Genomic DNA, 18399 nt, shown 5'->3' with positions numbered 1-18399 from the left:
ATCAGCTTGTCAGATTTTACAGTGTAGCACATTGACAGTTTTTATATCTGGTATCACTGCAATATAATTAACATCAGGGCTCTTTGTCGTGTCAGATGCTAATTGTTAGCCTTGTGTGTGTGCTGTTAGTTGTGTCTGCAGCGGCTGTCTGTGGTCGATCTTGGACAGCAGGACTTAGTTGGCTTCGTTCCGTCTTTGGCTGAGATTCCCGCGCATGTCAAGCCCGTAGCTGGATGCAGCAGTAAATTTGTTGGGCGGCGGTAAAATACTATTACGGCGGAGTGAGGACAGCGCTGAAAGCTAGCGTAGCTGTAGTTCATCGACTAACATCTAAACTCCCCTTTTTCATCCCTGTAAATCAGACTAGTCAGGGGCTTAAGTGGCTGACACAGCCAAGGGACACACCGGTCAGACATTGTTGAGGAGGTGGGGGCGGCTGAGCGAGCTGAGAAGACAGATAGAGTTATTCCATTGCACAAAATAACCACACTGAGTCTCCGCTGGGGTATAAAGTGCACTATGAAAACTCTGCTTTTCCACTGCAATACTAAACCATTTTCGCTTGAAAGTCATCAACAAAGTCACCTTTTCCCATAACCTTTGAGAGTGGGCCAATAGTGCTAATGCAGTCAAGATCAGGACAGCACTCCAATTATAACTTTGTTATTGTCTGTGTGGCAATAAAAAAGTTAGAACTGGAGAGCCGTCCTGATCTTGACTGCATTGATATCCACTGTGAGGATTCAGCTCCCAGTCTCAAAAAGTTTAATCACAAGTGAGCGCATTGTGTGTTATTTTTACCAATAGTACTAATAAAATATAGTTTATATCACAAAGTAAAATTTTAGATTATTAATAGGCAATTGCATTTGTTTACTTGATTTTTTTCCGAAATGTTAGAAGTGAGTCATATTTTGAATTGTTTGAAATTAATATTTAGTTCTCTTTACTCCTTGTCATATATTGAACATGTATGATAATGTTTATAATGGAAATTGTATGTGGCTAAGCCCCTGGCATGAAATGAACTAATTGAATAATGTAAAAATGATTAAGTTTTTGTATGTGCAGGTGGCATTGCAGCTCAGTGTACAGAGAGACTGTCATGTGGTTAAATGAAGACATGATCACAACAGCTGTCAGGCTTACTGTAAAAACTAGAAGGGCACTCGGAGAGCGTGGACCTCCGCCATGGCCAACGGCTTATTTTGCAAAGGTGTAACATACAACATTTAGAATATTAATATTGCAGAAAATTACTGTTTTGAGTGTTGCCACTGGCTAGCTAATCGCTGCCACTTAGCAATGGGAGAGCGTACAGTGTTGCGCATACGTATGAGCAACGCCATATGAGCACACTGTGCGCTCTGTTGGCACCGATGCCTTTTTTAGCACTGTTAGACCTTTAGCATAATGCCATCCTGACCCACAGTGGTGGGAGGGCCTTGTTTCCGAAGCGTGCACCCACTCCCCTCTTCAACCCCCTGGTCACCCCTCGACTGTGAGCTAACCCACATTAAAACTGTTAGCTCAGTCAGCACTTTTACCACTGAGCCATGTACAATCCTGGATATGAATGTCGTATATTGCAAAGTGAAAAATATTTTTTTTGTCTGCCCTGTGATTCAGATCTGAACCAAACTTTAATGAGTTCATCTTTTACCCAACCTTCACCCCTCCAATCCTGCTGACAGTCACGCAAATACACAATCTGACAAAGGCGTAGACAAACGTATAAACTAATCCAAATACATGACTTTATTGGTGGAGGTCATAAATGAAAATTGATTATTTTCTTATTTTCTACATTTTATGTTTAGCTAAAAGATCTACTAAATGCTGATGTACAGTCTATGTGTATGTGTGTGTGTGTGTGTGTGTGTTTGTCATCCCAGTGTGTTTACAACTGCCTGAATGAGACAAAACTACTGACTTTTAAATAAATAAGAAAACACTTCACTATTACACAAAGTAATGAGAATTTGTACAGTATAACATTTTCAGAGGATCTAAGATCTAAAAAATTTCTCATCGTCTCTTAGCCAGAGATGATGTCAGTAAAATAATAATATTAATCTTAAAAACAGGTTTAGGTCAGTCTTTCTAAGTCGGCCCACTCCCTGACATAGTGTGTATTTAAATTGTTGAGAGGAGGTTTGGGCTTGAAGACCTTTTTGGCAGGTCTGCAGCTCACATTCATAAACAGCAGAGGAGTTTCTTTCTGTCAGCTTGCTATATATTTCAAGGTAAAAGAAAGCCAAAATAATGACTGTAATATTCCTGTTAATGTGCTGCAGACGATGTACTGGGTCAAAGTGACACAGACATCAGCTAGCTTAAGATTGAGAGTTATAACGTTGGACCATGATCCAAGCTTTTCATCAGTGTAATGATTTTAAATTATTTTCACTTCAGACAGCAAGAGGACACAATAATGTGCTTTGCAGTGTGATGAATGCAGCATGTTGGGTTAGGGCCACCAAAAATTGCCAAAGATCCATTAATGATTTTCATATAATTTTTCTTATGTCCTTTTAAAAATGATAAAAAGGTGTTATTGTGGATCTAACTGCCCCAATTACGCTTTTTTAAAAACTAACTTTTATACTTTTCTTTGTTTTGTAACCCAAATGGTGTTCTTGTTAATTACAGCAATAGACATACTAACACCATGACTTACACCTCATGCACTCAGACCTGTCCTGCAGCTAACATGCTCGATTTTAATTGGCCGCCTGTGCGAGGAGTCATGCTTGATTCTGCATCAGTTTGTACTCTTCCACCTCTGTAAAGGTTGCCTGTTCTCCTGCGTGAAATTAATGAAACCCGCCACGTTCCCTCCTGACTTCAAATGGGCAGAAACCGTCTGAAGTGCCAAAATCTCTGTAACACCGAGTCCTTAATGAGCTCAGAGTTGCCGTTTTCACCTGACTCCCCACTATTTATTACCTGTGGAACATGTGAAATAATTAGCTGACTTTCGCAGTCTTTTCATCAGAGCCGTACGAGAGGTTGCATCACCTGATGATGCCCTGCAGCCACAGTAAACCTGCACCTCTCTTCAGAGATGATAGAGTCTGGTAAAGGACATACTGTATGAGAAGTGGCTGTCATTACATAATATAGTCATTTACCACTTGGATTATAGCAGGGTACTTTACATGCTGCAGAAATTTTGGTTTCATTGTTTCTAGTGCATTTAGTGCAAGAGAGTAATTGTTGAAACATATTATATAATTATGCTTTAGCAGAATATTGTTCTGTAAGATGTACTTGATATTTCTAGATATATTATCATGTCTCACTATGACTCCAAATACCTTTACAGGGTAGTTATAGCAGGCTAGGACTCTATAATATAAGTGAATGCACTAAAAAAACACAATATAATTGTTAATTATTTTATTTCCTTTCATTACCCTCAAAGTTTTTTGTCCTTTCTAAGCCATTGATAAAAAAAAACAAAAAAAACCAAAAAATCATAAAAATAAATTTGTAGTGGTGTTGCCTAGTCAAGAAATATAAAATATTAAAATATTCATGATATATATTCAACATATTTTACAATGTTATCAATGAGTCAGATAAAGAAACCCCTTTTATAGATTTGTATAGTATTTTAAGTAAGCATACTCGAAATGTGGTGAACATAATACAACTGTTGTGAAAAATATTATTTGCACCTTTTATAAATAAAACATTTTGGGTTTTTTCAGGTATTTAATTTAATTTAAATGGAAAGCAGTATCAGAGGCAGAAAACAAGAAACACAGGACAGAAATAAAGTGGAGGCACTCCTGCAGCACACAGTGTACATCAAAATAACATTTAACAGATCATCAGACTAAAACCAAAAGCTTTTTCAGTAATTTTAGAAGGCTGTAAAGTGGATGCTAATTAATTGTTTTTCAACTTTACTTTCTTTTGCAAAGGCATGCAGCACCTTTACGAGGCGAACGCTCTCTTTCTCCCCTTCATTTCCCAGATTAACTGGCCTGAATGTTTTAAAGTCTTGGCCTGACGTCAACGACTCTGTAAAATAAATGAAATCAGCTAAATTGAGTTGGTTTTGCAACATCCGTCCTCTACAAAAAGAGCAAATAAAAACTATGTTGGAGTGAATTTGCATTTGTACAAATTGTTCTGCGCACTCTTTCAGATTAAAACTGCATACATTGCAAATATATTCAAAGTACTTAAACGAAAGCATTTGCATTTCAAGCAGATAATGCTCTCATTTAGAGTGACCAACAGTGGGTGCAGAGGCAGAGTTGGATTACCAGTTTTCAAAACTAAAATGCTGGACTGCTTGTATTTTTTGTACAACAGGAAATATATTTTTTAATTTTTTATTTAATCTTTATTTTACCAGGTCAAATGTCATTTACAGGGGAGACCTGGCCATGAATAGCAGCAACATTGAGTAACATAGAGCCAATATTTTAACCTGATTATTTTATAATATAATGTAATATTTGATTATAAATATTAATTATAGTAATAATAATTTATTGTTCCATCTACCTGCACAGGGACCACAGGCAGAAAATAGCAACTTTTCTTAAAACTTGGTACAATGCATCTCTCCTTGTTTTATATAAGGTTAATGTTTTCTTGTGTCCCTGTCTAAATAAAATTACATTACATTACATAAAAATTTAAAGCAAAATAGATATAAGAATGATATCTTTAATTGTACGAGTTTAAAGTCAAAACCCTGAGCATCAACAGACCCATGAGTGATCAGCTCCAGCAAACCAGTTCAGATTTCGTATTCCCCTTCGACCACCATGGCCTTCATACAGTTTTATTGTGAAGAATGGGCAGTGTGTGAAGCCCTGATGTTTCGTATGTGCTGCGACTGGTTAAATGGACAGATGCATAGCTGGAGTAAATGAGGTGTTGAAAGAAGAAGCCCTTCATGTCCCCTCTCCCCTACTTTCCACCACTGACATATTAGATCCTCCTTTACTTTCCGCCTCTTCTTCTGCCACTTGATGATCTGCTGTCATGCTTTTTTTGCTGTACACAATGGAGGCAACGTGGTTAATGTGTTGACTGGTGAAATTTAGTCTACATAGTTTTTGCAGTTTTGCTGCACACAGTAGTATTTTCTTTGTCTCTGAGAAATAAATTAGCTTTTTATTTGGAGATTACTAAATTCTGATCTGTTTCTCCTAAACCCCCTGTAGGATAAATAAAGGGCAAAACAATAAATATGCAGTTCTTTTGCTGTTCTCGTAGGCTTCTCCGAGATTTCTAAACTCACAGAGTTGAGACTTGTTCAGGTTTTCTTTTGGATCTTACTGTTATCTCAAGAGCTGGTTATATCAAACAAATACAGGTTACTGTGGTGAGAGAAGGAAAAACCTTTTCAAGATCTTAGATTAGAAAAAGACTTTTTCTCAGGAGCTAAAATTAAGAAGTCTAAGAAAATGCCCCAAATCTTATGTGATGTTATATTGAGCTCAGTCATGTCTTGGAGACATAGGCTGGAAGAAGAAGAGATCTTATTTTTAATTTTCCTTTCTTTTGGGTTATTATTCCTGGAGCCCGTTAAATAAATGTTATAGATGACACTGGGTGGCTATGAATAGCAGGATTAACTTCTCATTCATTCTGCACTGCCCACATTTTGGTTAAATTACCCAGATTATTAAGTTCATTGGAAAAATGAAGGAACAATTACATGTTAATGCAGCATCTCTCTTTCATTTGATAATTTTTTGGATAAGAAAAGTACATATTTATTTTGTCTTGGTGGAGTGATTTTCACTCCGTACCACTTCTTGCATGTAATTCTGGAGAGCCATAAATGGATGTTTAATCCCCTGTTGGATTTAGGTTAACTCCAAACAGATGCAACATAAAAAAAGTAGATGTGAAAGGCTACCTGGTACACTTGATTATGCCTAATATGGAATATCTGCTGTTTGCTTCACTAAAATGTCTTTTTATAGAAGAAACTTGTGAGAATATTATTTGTTTCTGTTATCTGGCTCCTTTTAAGACTTTCAGATATGTTTAAAACCTGCTTTTTCTCATCACCTTTCTCTTTACTGGCCAAAAGTGTTCTCAAGACCTTCAAGTTTTATTATATATAGAGGATGAATGTTCCCAATGTTCTGGCGAGAGTGTGAATACCGTTTGATTGAAACAAGGTGGCATGCACTCGATTTAACCCCCTGAAAGGTGTGTCAGTTCAAATTTTCCCCTAATTTGCCTAATCAGAGTCTGGCCTGTCACAATGGCCTTTGAAGCCAGAGCAGCCTGAAAAATATGTGCCTTGACCGGCCTAATGACATTTTACACGTAATAAACTTACTCTTGGACACCGTTTACCACTACAGGGAGCCGGTCTGACAATTTGACATGACTTTTACAAGGCCCAGGGTAGTTGCCTTTTTCTAAACTGCTTTTGCCTGGGGTGGAAATTAAACTGAAGTTGGTGATTAAACCTTTGTGCATGTGAATGGTCAATGCAGCGTGTGCGTTCAGTGGGTAGTTACTGTTTAAGAAAGAGGATATTTATATAATACGCTGTTTTACGAGTTGTAGTGCTACTGTTAGCACTTTTAGCTGTCGTTACATTGTTCATGGTAAGCATTATATCTGATCACCTGCAGAGAGATGCTAAGCAAATATATTGTTTTAAATGTATTTACAATTTAATATGTTTATTTCTGATAAATACTGAATCAAATAAAGCTGCACAAAGTCAATGTGTTGCAAAATGCAGCACTTGCAACTGCTGTACTGTATTGTACTATAATACATGCACAGTAATATGACTAAATTGTATATAAATAATTACCAACATGGCCAACATGTTTTTTTATCAAATCATATCACCAGGAAAAAAATGTTGCAGCGTCAAGCTTTAACAGAATGGAGCACTGTATTAGCTTTTAGAGCCACTGGTGTTTTGTCTCTACATTGTAAAATGAAGTACTTTGCCCTAAATATAGTTAATGTTAGATGTGACCTCTGAATTAGAATTTGGTGGGATTTTAGCGTAATTTTGTGTTCTAGTCTGGTGTTACAGGTTTATGTTTCAACATGTCCTGAAAACCTAAAAGACAGAATAGGTTATTTGCCAGTAACTCCCAAAACAACAAGGCTAAGACTGTCAGTTAACACGTGTTTCACATTGTGAATGGTTGCATTTAGGAACCAAAACTACTTAAGTTTAGGCAAACAAACACATTGGTTAGGTTTAGAAAAAAGATCATGGTTTAGTTTAAAATGTAACTTTATTAGGTTCGATATGTAACTTAACATCACGTTCAAGTAGCATTTGTAAGTACGTTGACTTTTGGTTTCCCACAAGACACAAACAGCAAACTCCTGGGTCAAAGTCCTATGTTTGTTTGACTCATTCATCCACATCATGGATGTATAATGAAAACGGGATACTGCATTGGAGGAGGGGCCCTGCTCATTCCTTTAAAAGTTGCTCATTGATGCATGAAACCAAACAAAGTTTGACTTCTTGGTATAAAATTACCTGGGTTTTCTCATTAGTGTGCCCAGAGAGCAAGCACACCAGCATTTTCTTTAACCCTGTGTCCCAACCATTCAGTCATGACAACCGGAAAGTAACGCTGGACTGGGCTCTTAGAGAATTTCACAACTTTTAGGAGATAGGTATATAAATACATACATTACAGATGATTTTTGAGCCCAGTGGTATTATGTGTTGGACCTGGAAGTCGTAATTACATAGTTTGGCTCCATTCCCATGATGAAGGAGCTGGCTCCCTCAGGTATGATGCAGCAGGTGCTACAAGAGGTGTTATTGCTTTGCATAACTTTTCAAAAATCGAGCGGATCATACGGAAATTGTGAATCTACAGTTCCTTCATGAAATTGTGGACTATCACCTCCCAGAAATCCCTCATACGTGGCTGCTCCCACATATAAGGGGCTTGCCTTTCCATTGCAAAACACGCCTACGTCACCTTTGATTGGAAACACTGGCGGCTAGTGTGGTGGCTGCAATAGAAATAAACCTGCTAATGTTTTGAATATCCATCGCCATGCTTCTTGTAATTTTATTGTGAGAGAAAAATACCCATAACATCGTTAAAGAAGTCGCATCACATCACTCTATGGAAACTTAGTCTTCTTGCAATTGTGTTTTACCAACATTTCGAAAATATTGCTTAAGTTTTGTGCAAAATATGTAATGGAAATCCACCTTGTGTACTTTGTCGCTATTTGCACTACTTCACCTGGCTTCCTTCTGTGCTTCAGTCATAATTACTTGGGCCTCTGCTGCCTAACAATAAACATAAATATGAGTCATAATAAGCTGCTTGTACAAATGACCCATGTAGCTGTTTTCCACATAGAAATGTCGTCTATTGCAGCTTTAACTGTAAATGTAAGTGATCCTAATAACAAAGAGCATGAAAACTGCAAACAGAGAGAGAGAGCAAGAGAGTGAAAGTGATCGAGTGCACAGGAAAATTGACCCCCCAAAAAGCTGCCATTGTCGATGATGGATTCCTCCCTAATCGAAACAGTTTGCCCAGTCGCCCAGCTGGGCTTCATGTGCTTTTGATTACTCTCCGCCATTTAGTTCCACAAAATTACATGCTGCCTAATGGCCTTTTAATGGTTATAGGTTTCTCTGCTCTTTAATGAGCCTGCACCAGTTGGTTGCTAATGCCCTATGGAAATTTGGCAACCGTCCAGTGTGGTTAAGTATATTTCCCTCCAGTTTACAACTTTGTTGTGTGAAATCACAAACAAGGAGGCTGGGTGTGAGATGTGGAAATGCGGCTGCTGCCTCTCCTGTTGGCTTGTTTTGTTTGACTGTGGAGGCGATCCACACAGCCCCATAATTGTGCTATTAGGCATTTGATTGTTAGCACTCTCATGCTCCCTGTGATTTTTCTGAGGTGATAATGTGGCAACTATTCCGTCTTTACGCACATGTGCAGCACACACACTCACTGCTATGGTAAACAACACCAATAACGCACACAGGATTGTGAAACACCCCTTATGTCTCAACTTTGTAACAAGGCTTGATACAGTGGGAGGCTCTCAGGTGTCTGTGAGGGTCAAGAGGTCAAGGTGAGAGAGTTCACACTTCGAACTGACCTTAATCATCCCCACAGCCATTACCGACGTGTTTGTTTGATTTTATCTCCACGGCACGGCTGTTTTTGTGTCCCGGTGTGTACGTGTATCTGTGTGTGTGTTTGTGTCTTAATGGGGACGTTAGCAGCTGCTTTTTGATGAGTGCCTGTTTACTGGACCTAATTAAGCAGAAAACGGCCACACATCTCCCCAGCTAAAGTAGGACCCCAAACAGATGGCCTGAGGACCCAAGAGGCAGTCTGACACCTTGCCCGCCCTGGATGGCCACTCAGCAGCCAGTCAAAAAAAAAAACAAAAAAAAAACAGGCCAGTCCACAGTGTCCCTGTCAACACCATCCCATTTCAAACAAGGTCATTATCATTACAAAAGTTCCCATCTGATAAAAAGCGGTTAGCCACATCAGTAGAAAGACTGACAGATGATTTTAATATTTCAGTTAAACTCATTGCCGTAAACATATCAGTCTGATACGATTAACACTTGTCAGGTCTTTGGAGTATTGTGCATATTTCCAGTGAAAAGTTACAAGGCTAAACGTCTGTTTTCTGTCTTACGCCATTCGCTCACCTCTTGGGGTTATTCCCTGTTTTTAAGCCTTTCTTCAGAATCTGACAGGTCTTGGGCAAAAACAAACTGCCCGATCGCCTAGAGGAGGATCTCTGGGATTCGTCGTCTGCTTTGTTATTCTTCATATTGCTTTATCTGTCTGGAGTCTGACAGAGGCTTACCTGAGGGGACGTGCAGGACTTCTGCCGACACTAAACGGATCACGGAAGCAGCTCGCTACACGCCTCACTGATGAAGACATCACCACATAGCTATGCAAAGGGAGAGACCAATCCCCGGACTGCAGGCACCGTCACGTTTTGAGGAGTTGTTTTAACTATTACAACAATGAACCGAGGAGGCACTCATAGACTATCGTTAACTCTGCACTTTTATAACTGCAGCTACTTCAACTCCTAAACTTGTACTGCTTTACCTCTACCACTGTTGGTAGAGGTACTACTGCAACCAAACTCAAAATACTCCACTTATGCTCATTTGATTAGTCTGAAAAGAATGCATTTATACATAGGCATAGATTTCTGGAGGGACGTAGAGGACACGTCCAACTTTGTATTTCAAACATGTACATTTGTCTTTCCAATATAAATATGAAAGCAGCAGAGGACTTTTATTTTGTTGATATTTAAGACATTTTCATCATAAATGCATGCGAAAAACACACAAATTGATGCAGAAAAATTCACCAGAATGAAGTTAAACATTTGATGAGTGGCGTTTCTAGGATTTGAGGACATTGGGGACACCCTAGTAGAGGTGTTCCTTCCTCTGGATTATTATTTTTTTAATGAACAAGCTCTATTTTGATGCATTTTTTTAATTCATTTTATTTACCCGTAAAAATCCTTTTATTTACTCTCCAGATTATGTATTGTGATTAGAGAAATATTATTAGTTGTTAGAAATAAGTATTGCATATAAAATACTTGGCAACTGCTACCTTCAAAAAAATGTTGGAAAAAAGTTAAGTTTATATTGTGTTAACAGTTGTAGTATGTAACTAAGTACATTAATTCAAGTACAAGTATAAATGGAATAACAGATTATTAGATCCAGGCTTTTTAATCAGGCCTATGTTTCGTTATTTTTGAAAAATATTTAAAGCATATATATTTAGATCCAGGGCTATTTATAAAACATTTAAAACTGGAGCCTTGGACGCCCATGCCTAACGGTGCCACTGTGTTTGATGGTCAAAATTTCCTGGGGCGGATCCCAAGCCCCCAGTTTCATGTATACCCCCATCCATGTTGAAACAAAAACAGCCTTGCATTTATGCATTTATGCTTGTTTGGTACTGATGTGTATTTTGTCCTGAGAGCAGGAAATTCTGAAGGCTCACAATTTCAGTTTGTGGTCCATCTGTGGAAAAGTGCTACACGTCCTTAGCAGGTTGCAAGTCTTGAGATATTCAGACTGTCCTTGCTCTACCGATCTACTCAGGATCCGTGCTGTGACTGGGAATATACAGTATAAAGTGTGGGTGTTTGTGTGTGCATGTATGTGTTTGTGAGAGCAAGGTATAATAGTACTCTAGAGGGCAGCAAGAGACCATGTAGGATAAATGGCAGCTCAGTACTTTTGCAATGGGATGAGCAAAGGGGTGTGTTGTTTCATGAGGGTAGCAACCTATTTTGGCACACAGTTATTTTAATGCATCTTGATTTTACTACCAGCTTAGATGTCTCTATCTAAAGTCAGCACTAGGGACATCCACCCTGCAGGGAGGCTAAAAATCAGGGGCGGCCAATCATATTCCAGGAGTGAATCTGTCCATGATGAAGCTTTTGTGAGAATTTATCGACTTATGAAGTAGAAATTAATCAAATCTCTGTGATAGACCGGCCTAATCACAACGCAGTCATGTGCAGCTTGCCTGAGATGGAAACAAATGATGGACCGAAAAAGGTCAAAACATTGTAGATGACAGTCAATATTTGTTTGTAATTGAAATCTGTTATAATGACTTCCAGTTTAGTTTTTGATTTACAGCTTTTACAGTTGGACTGTCAGCAAAGCTTATACTATAACAGGAGTTTGTGCAGCATATATATAGGATTAATCCATAGATGAGATGTGATAAATAGGCTGACGTTCCACGTTAGTCCATGAAAATCACCTTCATACAGTTTTACAGCATGTTGATAATAAGAGTTGAACTCTATTACAGGATTGTCCCCTGTCATCACAGTCCCAGAGTAGCCTGCCTGGGGCTAGAAACCCGACTCTGCTGTTTGTGAGTCCAGGGACGAACAAGCAGGATTAGTATTGGAATGATAAGGCCGTCGAACATTGTGAACCCGCGCAAACAGTCTTTGACTTTGTATCCCTTGCCGACAACATGCTATGCTATTACATTATGTTCCTACACTATGTCATATATCACCGTATCAAGGAGGCATTGGGTGATATTTGTCACGGTCAGTTGATGGGGAATATGAAGCTAATGACACATGACTATATGCTTGTTTTAATGGAAAATGGACTGTTGGAAGCTCAAAGTGCCGCTGGACAGCTATTGTTTTGAATTTTTAAGAAGTCATATTTTGAACAACATCTGTTTAATTACTTTTCATAGTCCGTAAAGTGATTGCAAATATAAAGTCACAGACGGTGCGCCATAAACTGATCCTAGATATGAGCAATTAACAAAACAGTCCCTTCCCCTTTTCATTACCCTCCTGTACAGTGCATCCATACTTCAAGTATACATCTGACCTTTCCTGATCTAAACACTGCCCCTGATGCACCAGCCCTGTCACAAGTGCAAAGACACCAACATAACTGACTATATTTGGGAGAAAAATAGGTCAATGACACATGTCCAGACAACAGCCGCAGTTTGGCAAACGCCATCGCCATAAACAGGGCGATCAGTGTGTAAATGTCACCAGTCTTGGGAGCTGCACGGGGCTTTTAATTTGTTAGCTTTTATTACCTATCAGAGAGACAAGATGCGTGTTATGTGCTGCCAAATCCACTCGACATGCCCAAACGGCCCTTGACCTTTTTATGCCAGAGTTTACAGCATGGGAAACCTCGCAATACAGCCCGTACGCAGGCGGTATACAGTGGCTCATAACTTATAATAAATGTATGCTCTGTCAAAGGCCAATCTGTGGCCATGTTAAACATCTTAATTTAAGATTCAGAGCTTTTACCGGAGCCAGAGCAACTCTCTGTACCTAGAAAATACAAGAGAAAAAAAAGATGAAAAATTTGTTTCAGTACATCAATGCATATACAGTACTTTGAATTCAGCCCTAATAGTTTGAGATATTGGCACATTTGGGATATTAAATGTCTTCTCTCATCCTCTCTGTAATGCACAGCCACATATTTGCAAACTGACATACTTTATGAAGTTAAAACGAATGGAAAGGGGTCCGTTAGCTTTGTGGAATTGGACATATTCCCCGCTGAGAATCTATTACAGTCAAGCACGCGTGCAATCTTCATTTCATTTCACAAGCACAAATTGAGCAGAGTCAAGCAGAACAATGAAATTATGTCATGTATTTATTCACACACATGCACGTTAGGCATATGAATAAAAGGCAAATAAGACAGATCTAATTTCCAGAACATCAGAGCACAGCAGCAAATTTCTTGGATACACTTTAGATTACGTCGGGACTCTCTTATTAAATAATAGATCTTAGCAGCCCCAAACTCTGATTGTACGTCTGTTTTTCCCTCTATTTGATTTGATAAGTTGCTCTGCTAAATTTAGATTCCTTGTAATCAAATCTTGCAAACCTTGTTACATACTTGTAGATGAGCCGAGGTACAGCTTTCATCTTATGACTCTTATGATGGCTTCATTTTTGCTACAAGACAACAAATCAAACTGTTAGTTTCTTCATTTAAGACTTGAAATAAGGTTAAAAATTGAATTGATATCATATAATTAGACATAAATGTATTAATCAAGACACAAATATACAAATTCCTTAATATCAGCACACATTTCTTGTTAGCAGACCTTGTTTTTTACCTCTGTCATGAGTGCGTACAGCTTTAATAAATGTCTCTTTCAGCATATTCTTGCACCTATCTTCAAGGCTTAACTTGCGTGTGTGACTTTTCAACATAACATTAATAACCGGTAACAGCATGTGCTACTAAACACATAATACTCTTGAAAAGTGACACAAATGCATGCCATCTGAAAGGAGACACATGGAGTGTTGAAAACGACACCTTGTGTTTTAGGAGTGTATCCTTATTTAGCAAGATGCTCTCTGTGGTGTCTTTATGGGCTGAATGCTGTCTGTCTGAATCACCCCTTTTAGTTAGAAGGGCCATTAACAGCTAATGCTATCCACCGCTAAACTGTGCGGGAGGTAATGAAACCTCGGAGTCACGACACTTATCTCCCTCTGCAGTTACAGCTTCAACATGGCTGCCAGCCTGGCATCGTATAGCTCGGGAGGAAATCAAGACAGTGTGAAATATCAGCGTCTCAGTCTCTGCTCACAGATAGCAGTGGGTTTAAACACTACCATCTTGTACTTTAGTGGGATGCAGTCTAGTTGTGGTGCAGGCGGGTATGCCTGGCAGTGTCCCATCATGCCAGGGAGTGCAACGGGCACCCGTTTGTCTTCTGGCACATTGAGCTACGAAGGCGACGTAGTGACGGACATCCCAGAGGACAACTAGTCTGTCTCCCTCCAGGTTTAGTGCTGCAGCTGTAAAAATGGATGGAAGAAGTGATGACTAATAATATAAAACTTTACACACATCTAAAACAGGAAAGGAGAACAACAAGAATAGCAATCATGTAAGAGAAGCATCTGCGACACAAATCTCAGATTAACCACGCCTGGATTTGATATGCCACATGTCCACTACATGGCACAGCACTACTTTGACTCAACAGAGCTCATTCCTAATTGGGTTTTCCATCAGCAAAGTTGTGGATAGTACCTTGTACTTTTTTGGTACCACCTTGAACACAGTTGCAAGCGAGCTGAGCCAATACTGCAAGGTGGATTTAAAGATGTGTAGGATTTAGGGGCATATATGATTTCTAATTTTCATAAATATGTTTTCTTTAGTATTACTGGATTTTTAAGACACTGCAGACCACTTATTGCTCAGAGAAAACTGTCACTAGTTTGAGATGGGCATCCTGTGCAAACCTGCCATTTTTAAAGTTGACCACAATTTTTTGCTCATCCAACACAGATTTTAGGACATGGCAGCCTGAAAAACTATGCTGCATGCTCCAAACACTACGAATAATGAATGAATGAAGTGCAGACAATCCTCCGGTTGGTTGCTGATGAAAAGGTACAGGGAGTTTATCATTGAAGATGATGTTACAGCATTTCCATGTGTTATTGCCATGGGAATAAACTGAGAACCCCCCCTACATTGAGGGGGTACTATCTGTAGTAGAAATTGAAACAGAGAAAAGGACTTGTTACTAAAAGTGAGTTTAGTTGAATTGAGTCGAGTAGGGCCAAACCACATTGTAGAAATGAGGCATTAGAGAGGTTTAAACCAGCCTAGACCAGCCCAAACTGGTCATTGCTCCATTTATCATCTGGCAGATGATGGCAGATCACACAAGACCAGTATGTGCTCAAAAAAAGTATCCTTAGTTGGTCACTAGCTAATTAAACATTAACGATTAGAATATGATAAACTGTTAAGCAATATGGATTTTTTCAGCTGATATGTACAAACATCAATTACATGCCTCTCATCACTGATACTAATAAGATAACTGATGATTTCAAATTTTGCATTTTGGAACGTTAGTCGCTGCTGTGTTAGCTCGTGTAAAGCTGGCAGACGTTGAGCTCACCATTTGCCCGAAGAACAGGAGCTCTGGAGACAATCCTGAAGCACTGTCTAAACTGTGTAAGGGCAGCAACAGAAAGTTTGCTTATCTGGTGAGGAGTTGGGTGGTCTGGTATCAGACCCTGGCGCAATCTTCCACACTGCAAATGATGTATTTGGCTTTTTCATCAGCATGCTACTCTTCATCTTCTTCTTCCTCTTCCTTTCTTTTCTTTTTTTGCCATTGAGTAAAGGCCTCACGGTTGGAAATTTTACATTATTATTTCTTGGTATCTAAGATGCATAGTATCACAAAGTATTTATTCAGTAGATGCGTTAAAATAAAAGTAGGAAAATAAAACACCTGTGGAAATAAAAATGTAAATAATTTTGACGTTAAACTATGCTGTGCCTTTAGAAGCTGTGGTCAGGATGGATATGAAGACCATGGCTTATAAATAATATTTAATTAAAGCCCAAAGTGTCATGATTCATCAATCCGCCCACACAATTTGACAGATTAAAACTCTGTAACATTAAAAGCGGTTTCATTTCAGAGTAGCCCTGCTACCTCAGCACTTTGACTGGTCAGAGGAGGTGTTAAAGAGGCAAGGCAGATCTGTGCTAGCGTGAGTTACATGAGCTCTGGTACTTAGTGTGGCTGAGGATTTGGATGTAAGTAGGAGCAGAGTGATCCAGGGCAAGGGTGATGACTCAAGGTGGATTTGTGACACAGAAAATAGTTTATGTATCCTACCAGTGTTAGTTCAGGATTTCAACCACTTTCAGGAACAAGATTTACTTACGCTTGCCTTTTTCACAGATCTTAAACATTACTTTTGACATCAGTTTGCTTTAATCAGTGTATTGTTTCATCATATTTAAAATAACAACCTAACATGACTAACATGTCTCATGAAACTTGTGCAGTGACAGTAAGAACAGCGGACAGCAGGTTCAGTACTTCTTAAGTTTGAAGTTTGAGTTTCATGCAATGTACCAATCATCTTCATCTTGTATTTAATAAGTAAAACTGACTTACCAGATACAGCTAATGTAAAAACTCTCCCAAGAAAAACTTAGTTATATGCAGATGAGTCACAACTGTTAAACAGCAATTACTGAAATGAATTTGTGGCTGGGGCTTATAGCGCGTCAGTTTGCCACGTGAGCTGTTAGTTTTGTAGAAGCTCCTTCAAAAGTTTCATCGCTATGTGTTGTACTTTGGCACGAGGCAACTGCAAGACAGGTGGCAGGAAGTTATTTCAATAATTATTAATAATATCATCAGCTCCCATCCTCACACACACACACACACAGACACACACACTTATTTCATGGTAACACATGCTGATGACTGCTCACAGGGTGTCAGTGTATCCCAGCATGCATTTTGGATGTCTAAAATAGGCCCCTGCACAGCTGGGGCTGCAGGAATGGAGGGAGAAGCAGATTACCAGCTAGTTCCTGTTTGCAAACACTCATACCGAAGCTGGCTCGTGCGGTTGTCATGCTTCATGTGGTGTCTTCCTGCACTGATTCATGCAGAACCGCGTTCTGAGTTCCCTGGCAGCGATCAAGGACAGACGTCGGCTCACTGATCAAGGGCAGAAGTTGGCCTTCGTTGTGGTGCTTGACAATGTTGCACCTGTCTAATGGTTATGTACAGATTGTCCCTTTGATCTGCATGTGCTATTGTTATGAGTTACTGAAACTCCAGGGTAACTCTTGTCGAGTAATTAATTTGCTTGTCATCGTGTGAAAGATATGAGACTGGCCCTTTTATGAATGTCCCAGTTGGAGGCAGTACGCACTATAGATTTTTACTAAGTAGATATATTAATGGCTGAATACTCACCTGTATTTTTATCTTTTGAGAGCCGTTATAGAAACTAAAGTGTAAGCCTCAGCAGACTTTTGCCTTGAAAATATGATGAATTACTGAAAGATGAAACAATTAATTAGGAAACTCTGTTGCCTAAATTTTCTGCCTCCTTTCATTCAAGCTGAAACTAAAAGAACTCCTTTTTTTTCCTCTGTTGTCATATTTTCCCATTTCCTTTTGAGACTTCTAGTATTCCCACTCTGCTTCGCGAACTGAGCTTTTAATCATGGAGTTTAACACTGTATTGCTCTATTGATTTAACCCAGAGAGTGGAGGGGAAAAAAACTTTTTTTTGACACTTTACATTTTCCACTTCAGATGTGGTATAATTTAGCGGGTGACTTCAACAAAGGAGACATTTTGTTTGAGTTAAAGAAATTACAATGGAACAATTAAAATAAATCTTGAGCTGAACTTCCATTAACCTCGGCTTGGTTTGGGTTTCAGCTCTAAGGGCCTCGAGGATGGAGGTCCTTCATTTGATTTATATCATCCTCCTCTTTGCCTGAACTAGAAGAAGGGGGAAAATTACATAGTCTTCTGAAAAATACGGCAGATATAATCTCCTCCCCTTTTCTGATGGAGGGAAATCTTCTCGCCCTGCTTCAAAACTTCCATTAGTTTGTGCTGTAAATCTCTTAACAACAGATTAGATCGTCATCAGCTGGAGGGATAGTTGTTTTGGTCACTCTTGCTCTTTCAACTGATAAAAAATGTAGCAGCCCAAAATTTGGGGATCCAGACTTCATCATTGAATTTCCCTTTAATCACAGTTAAAGGAGCTCTACGCAACCTTCAGAGCATAAATATGACTCAGAGTTTGAGCATGGATTGCCTGCACATGGCTCTTGACATGGAGGTGGCCGAACTGGCAGCTAGCAGTTAACTGTGGTAACAGTACAAACAGAACTAACAATGGCAACAGTGCAGACAAAGTTAACTGTGTCACCATTGGGGGAAATCAGAAATTGCGTGCCTTACACTTTTGTGATGATGGTATTCCACCACTGTGGCTTGTTAAGGCAACTCCCAACTTGTCAAATCC

At 39.1% G+C, this 18399-nt stretch overlaps 1 long non-coding RNA gene across 5 annotated transcripts in view; it reads left to right on the top strand.

The window, feature by feature from the left end:
- Nucleotides 1–18399, top strand: part of LOC148187659 (uncharacterized) — a 65981-nt gene that overhangs the window by 13798 nt on the left and 33784 nt on the right. The window contains exon 4 of one of the 5 annotated variants that reach the window (XR_015778443.1): nucleotides 9833–10121. The exons of 3 other annotated variants lie outside the window; for them this stretch is intronic. This is a non-coding gene — a long non-coding RNA (uncharacterized LOC148187659). Of the gene's footprint in view, nucleotides 1–9824; nucleotides 10122–18399 lie in introns of those variants that run through there. One more of the 5 variants, XR_015778440.1, reaches the window with a different exon arrangement.

The sequence above is a fragment of the Plectropomus leopardus genome, chromosome 13 (genome assembly GCF_026936395.1).
Source record: "Plectropomus leopardus strain MGB_pleo_1.0 chromosome 13, ASM2693639v1, whole genome shotgun sequence".
In the NCBI taxonomy this organism is placed as follows: Eukaryota; Metazoa; Chordata; class Actinopteri; order Perciformes; family Serranidae; genus Plectropomus; species Plectropomus leopardus.
The sequence above is the reverse complement of the archived record's forward strand: the minus strand, read 5'-3'. Positions and strand labels throughout refer to the sequence as shown.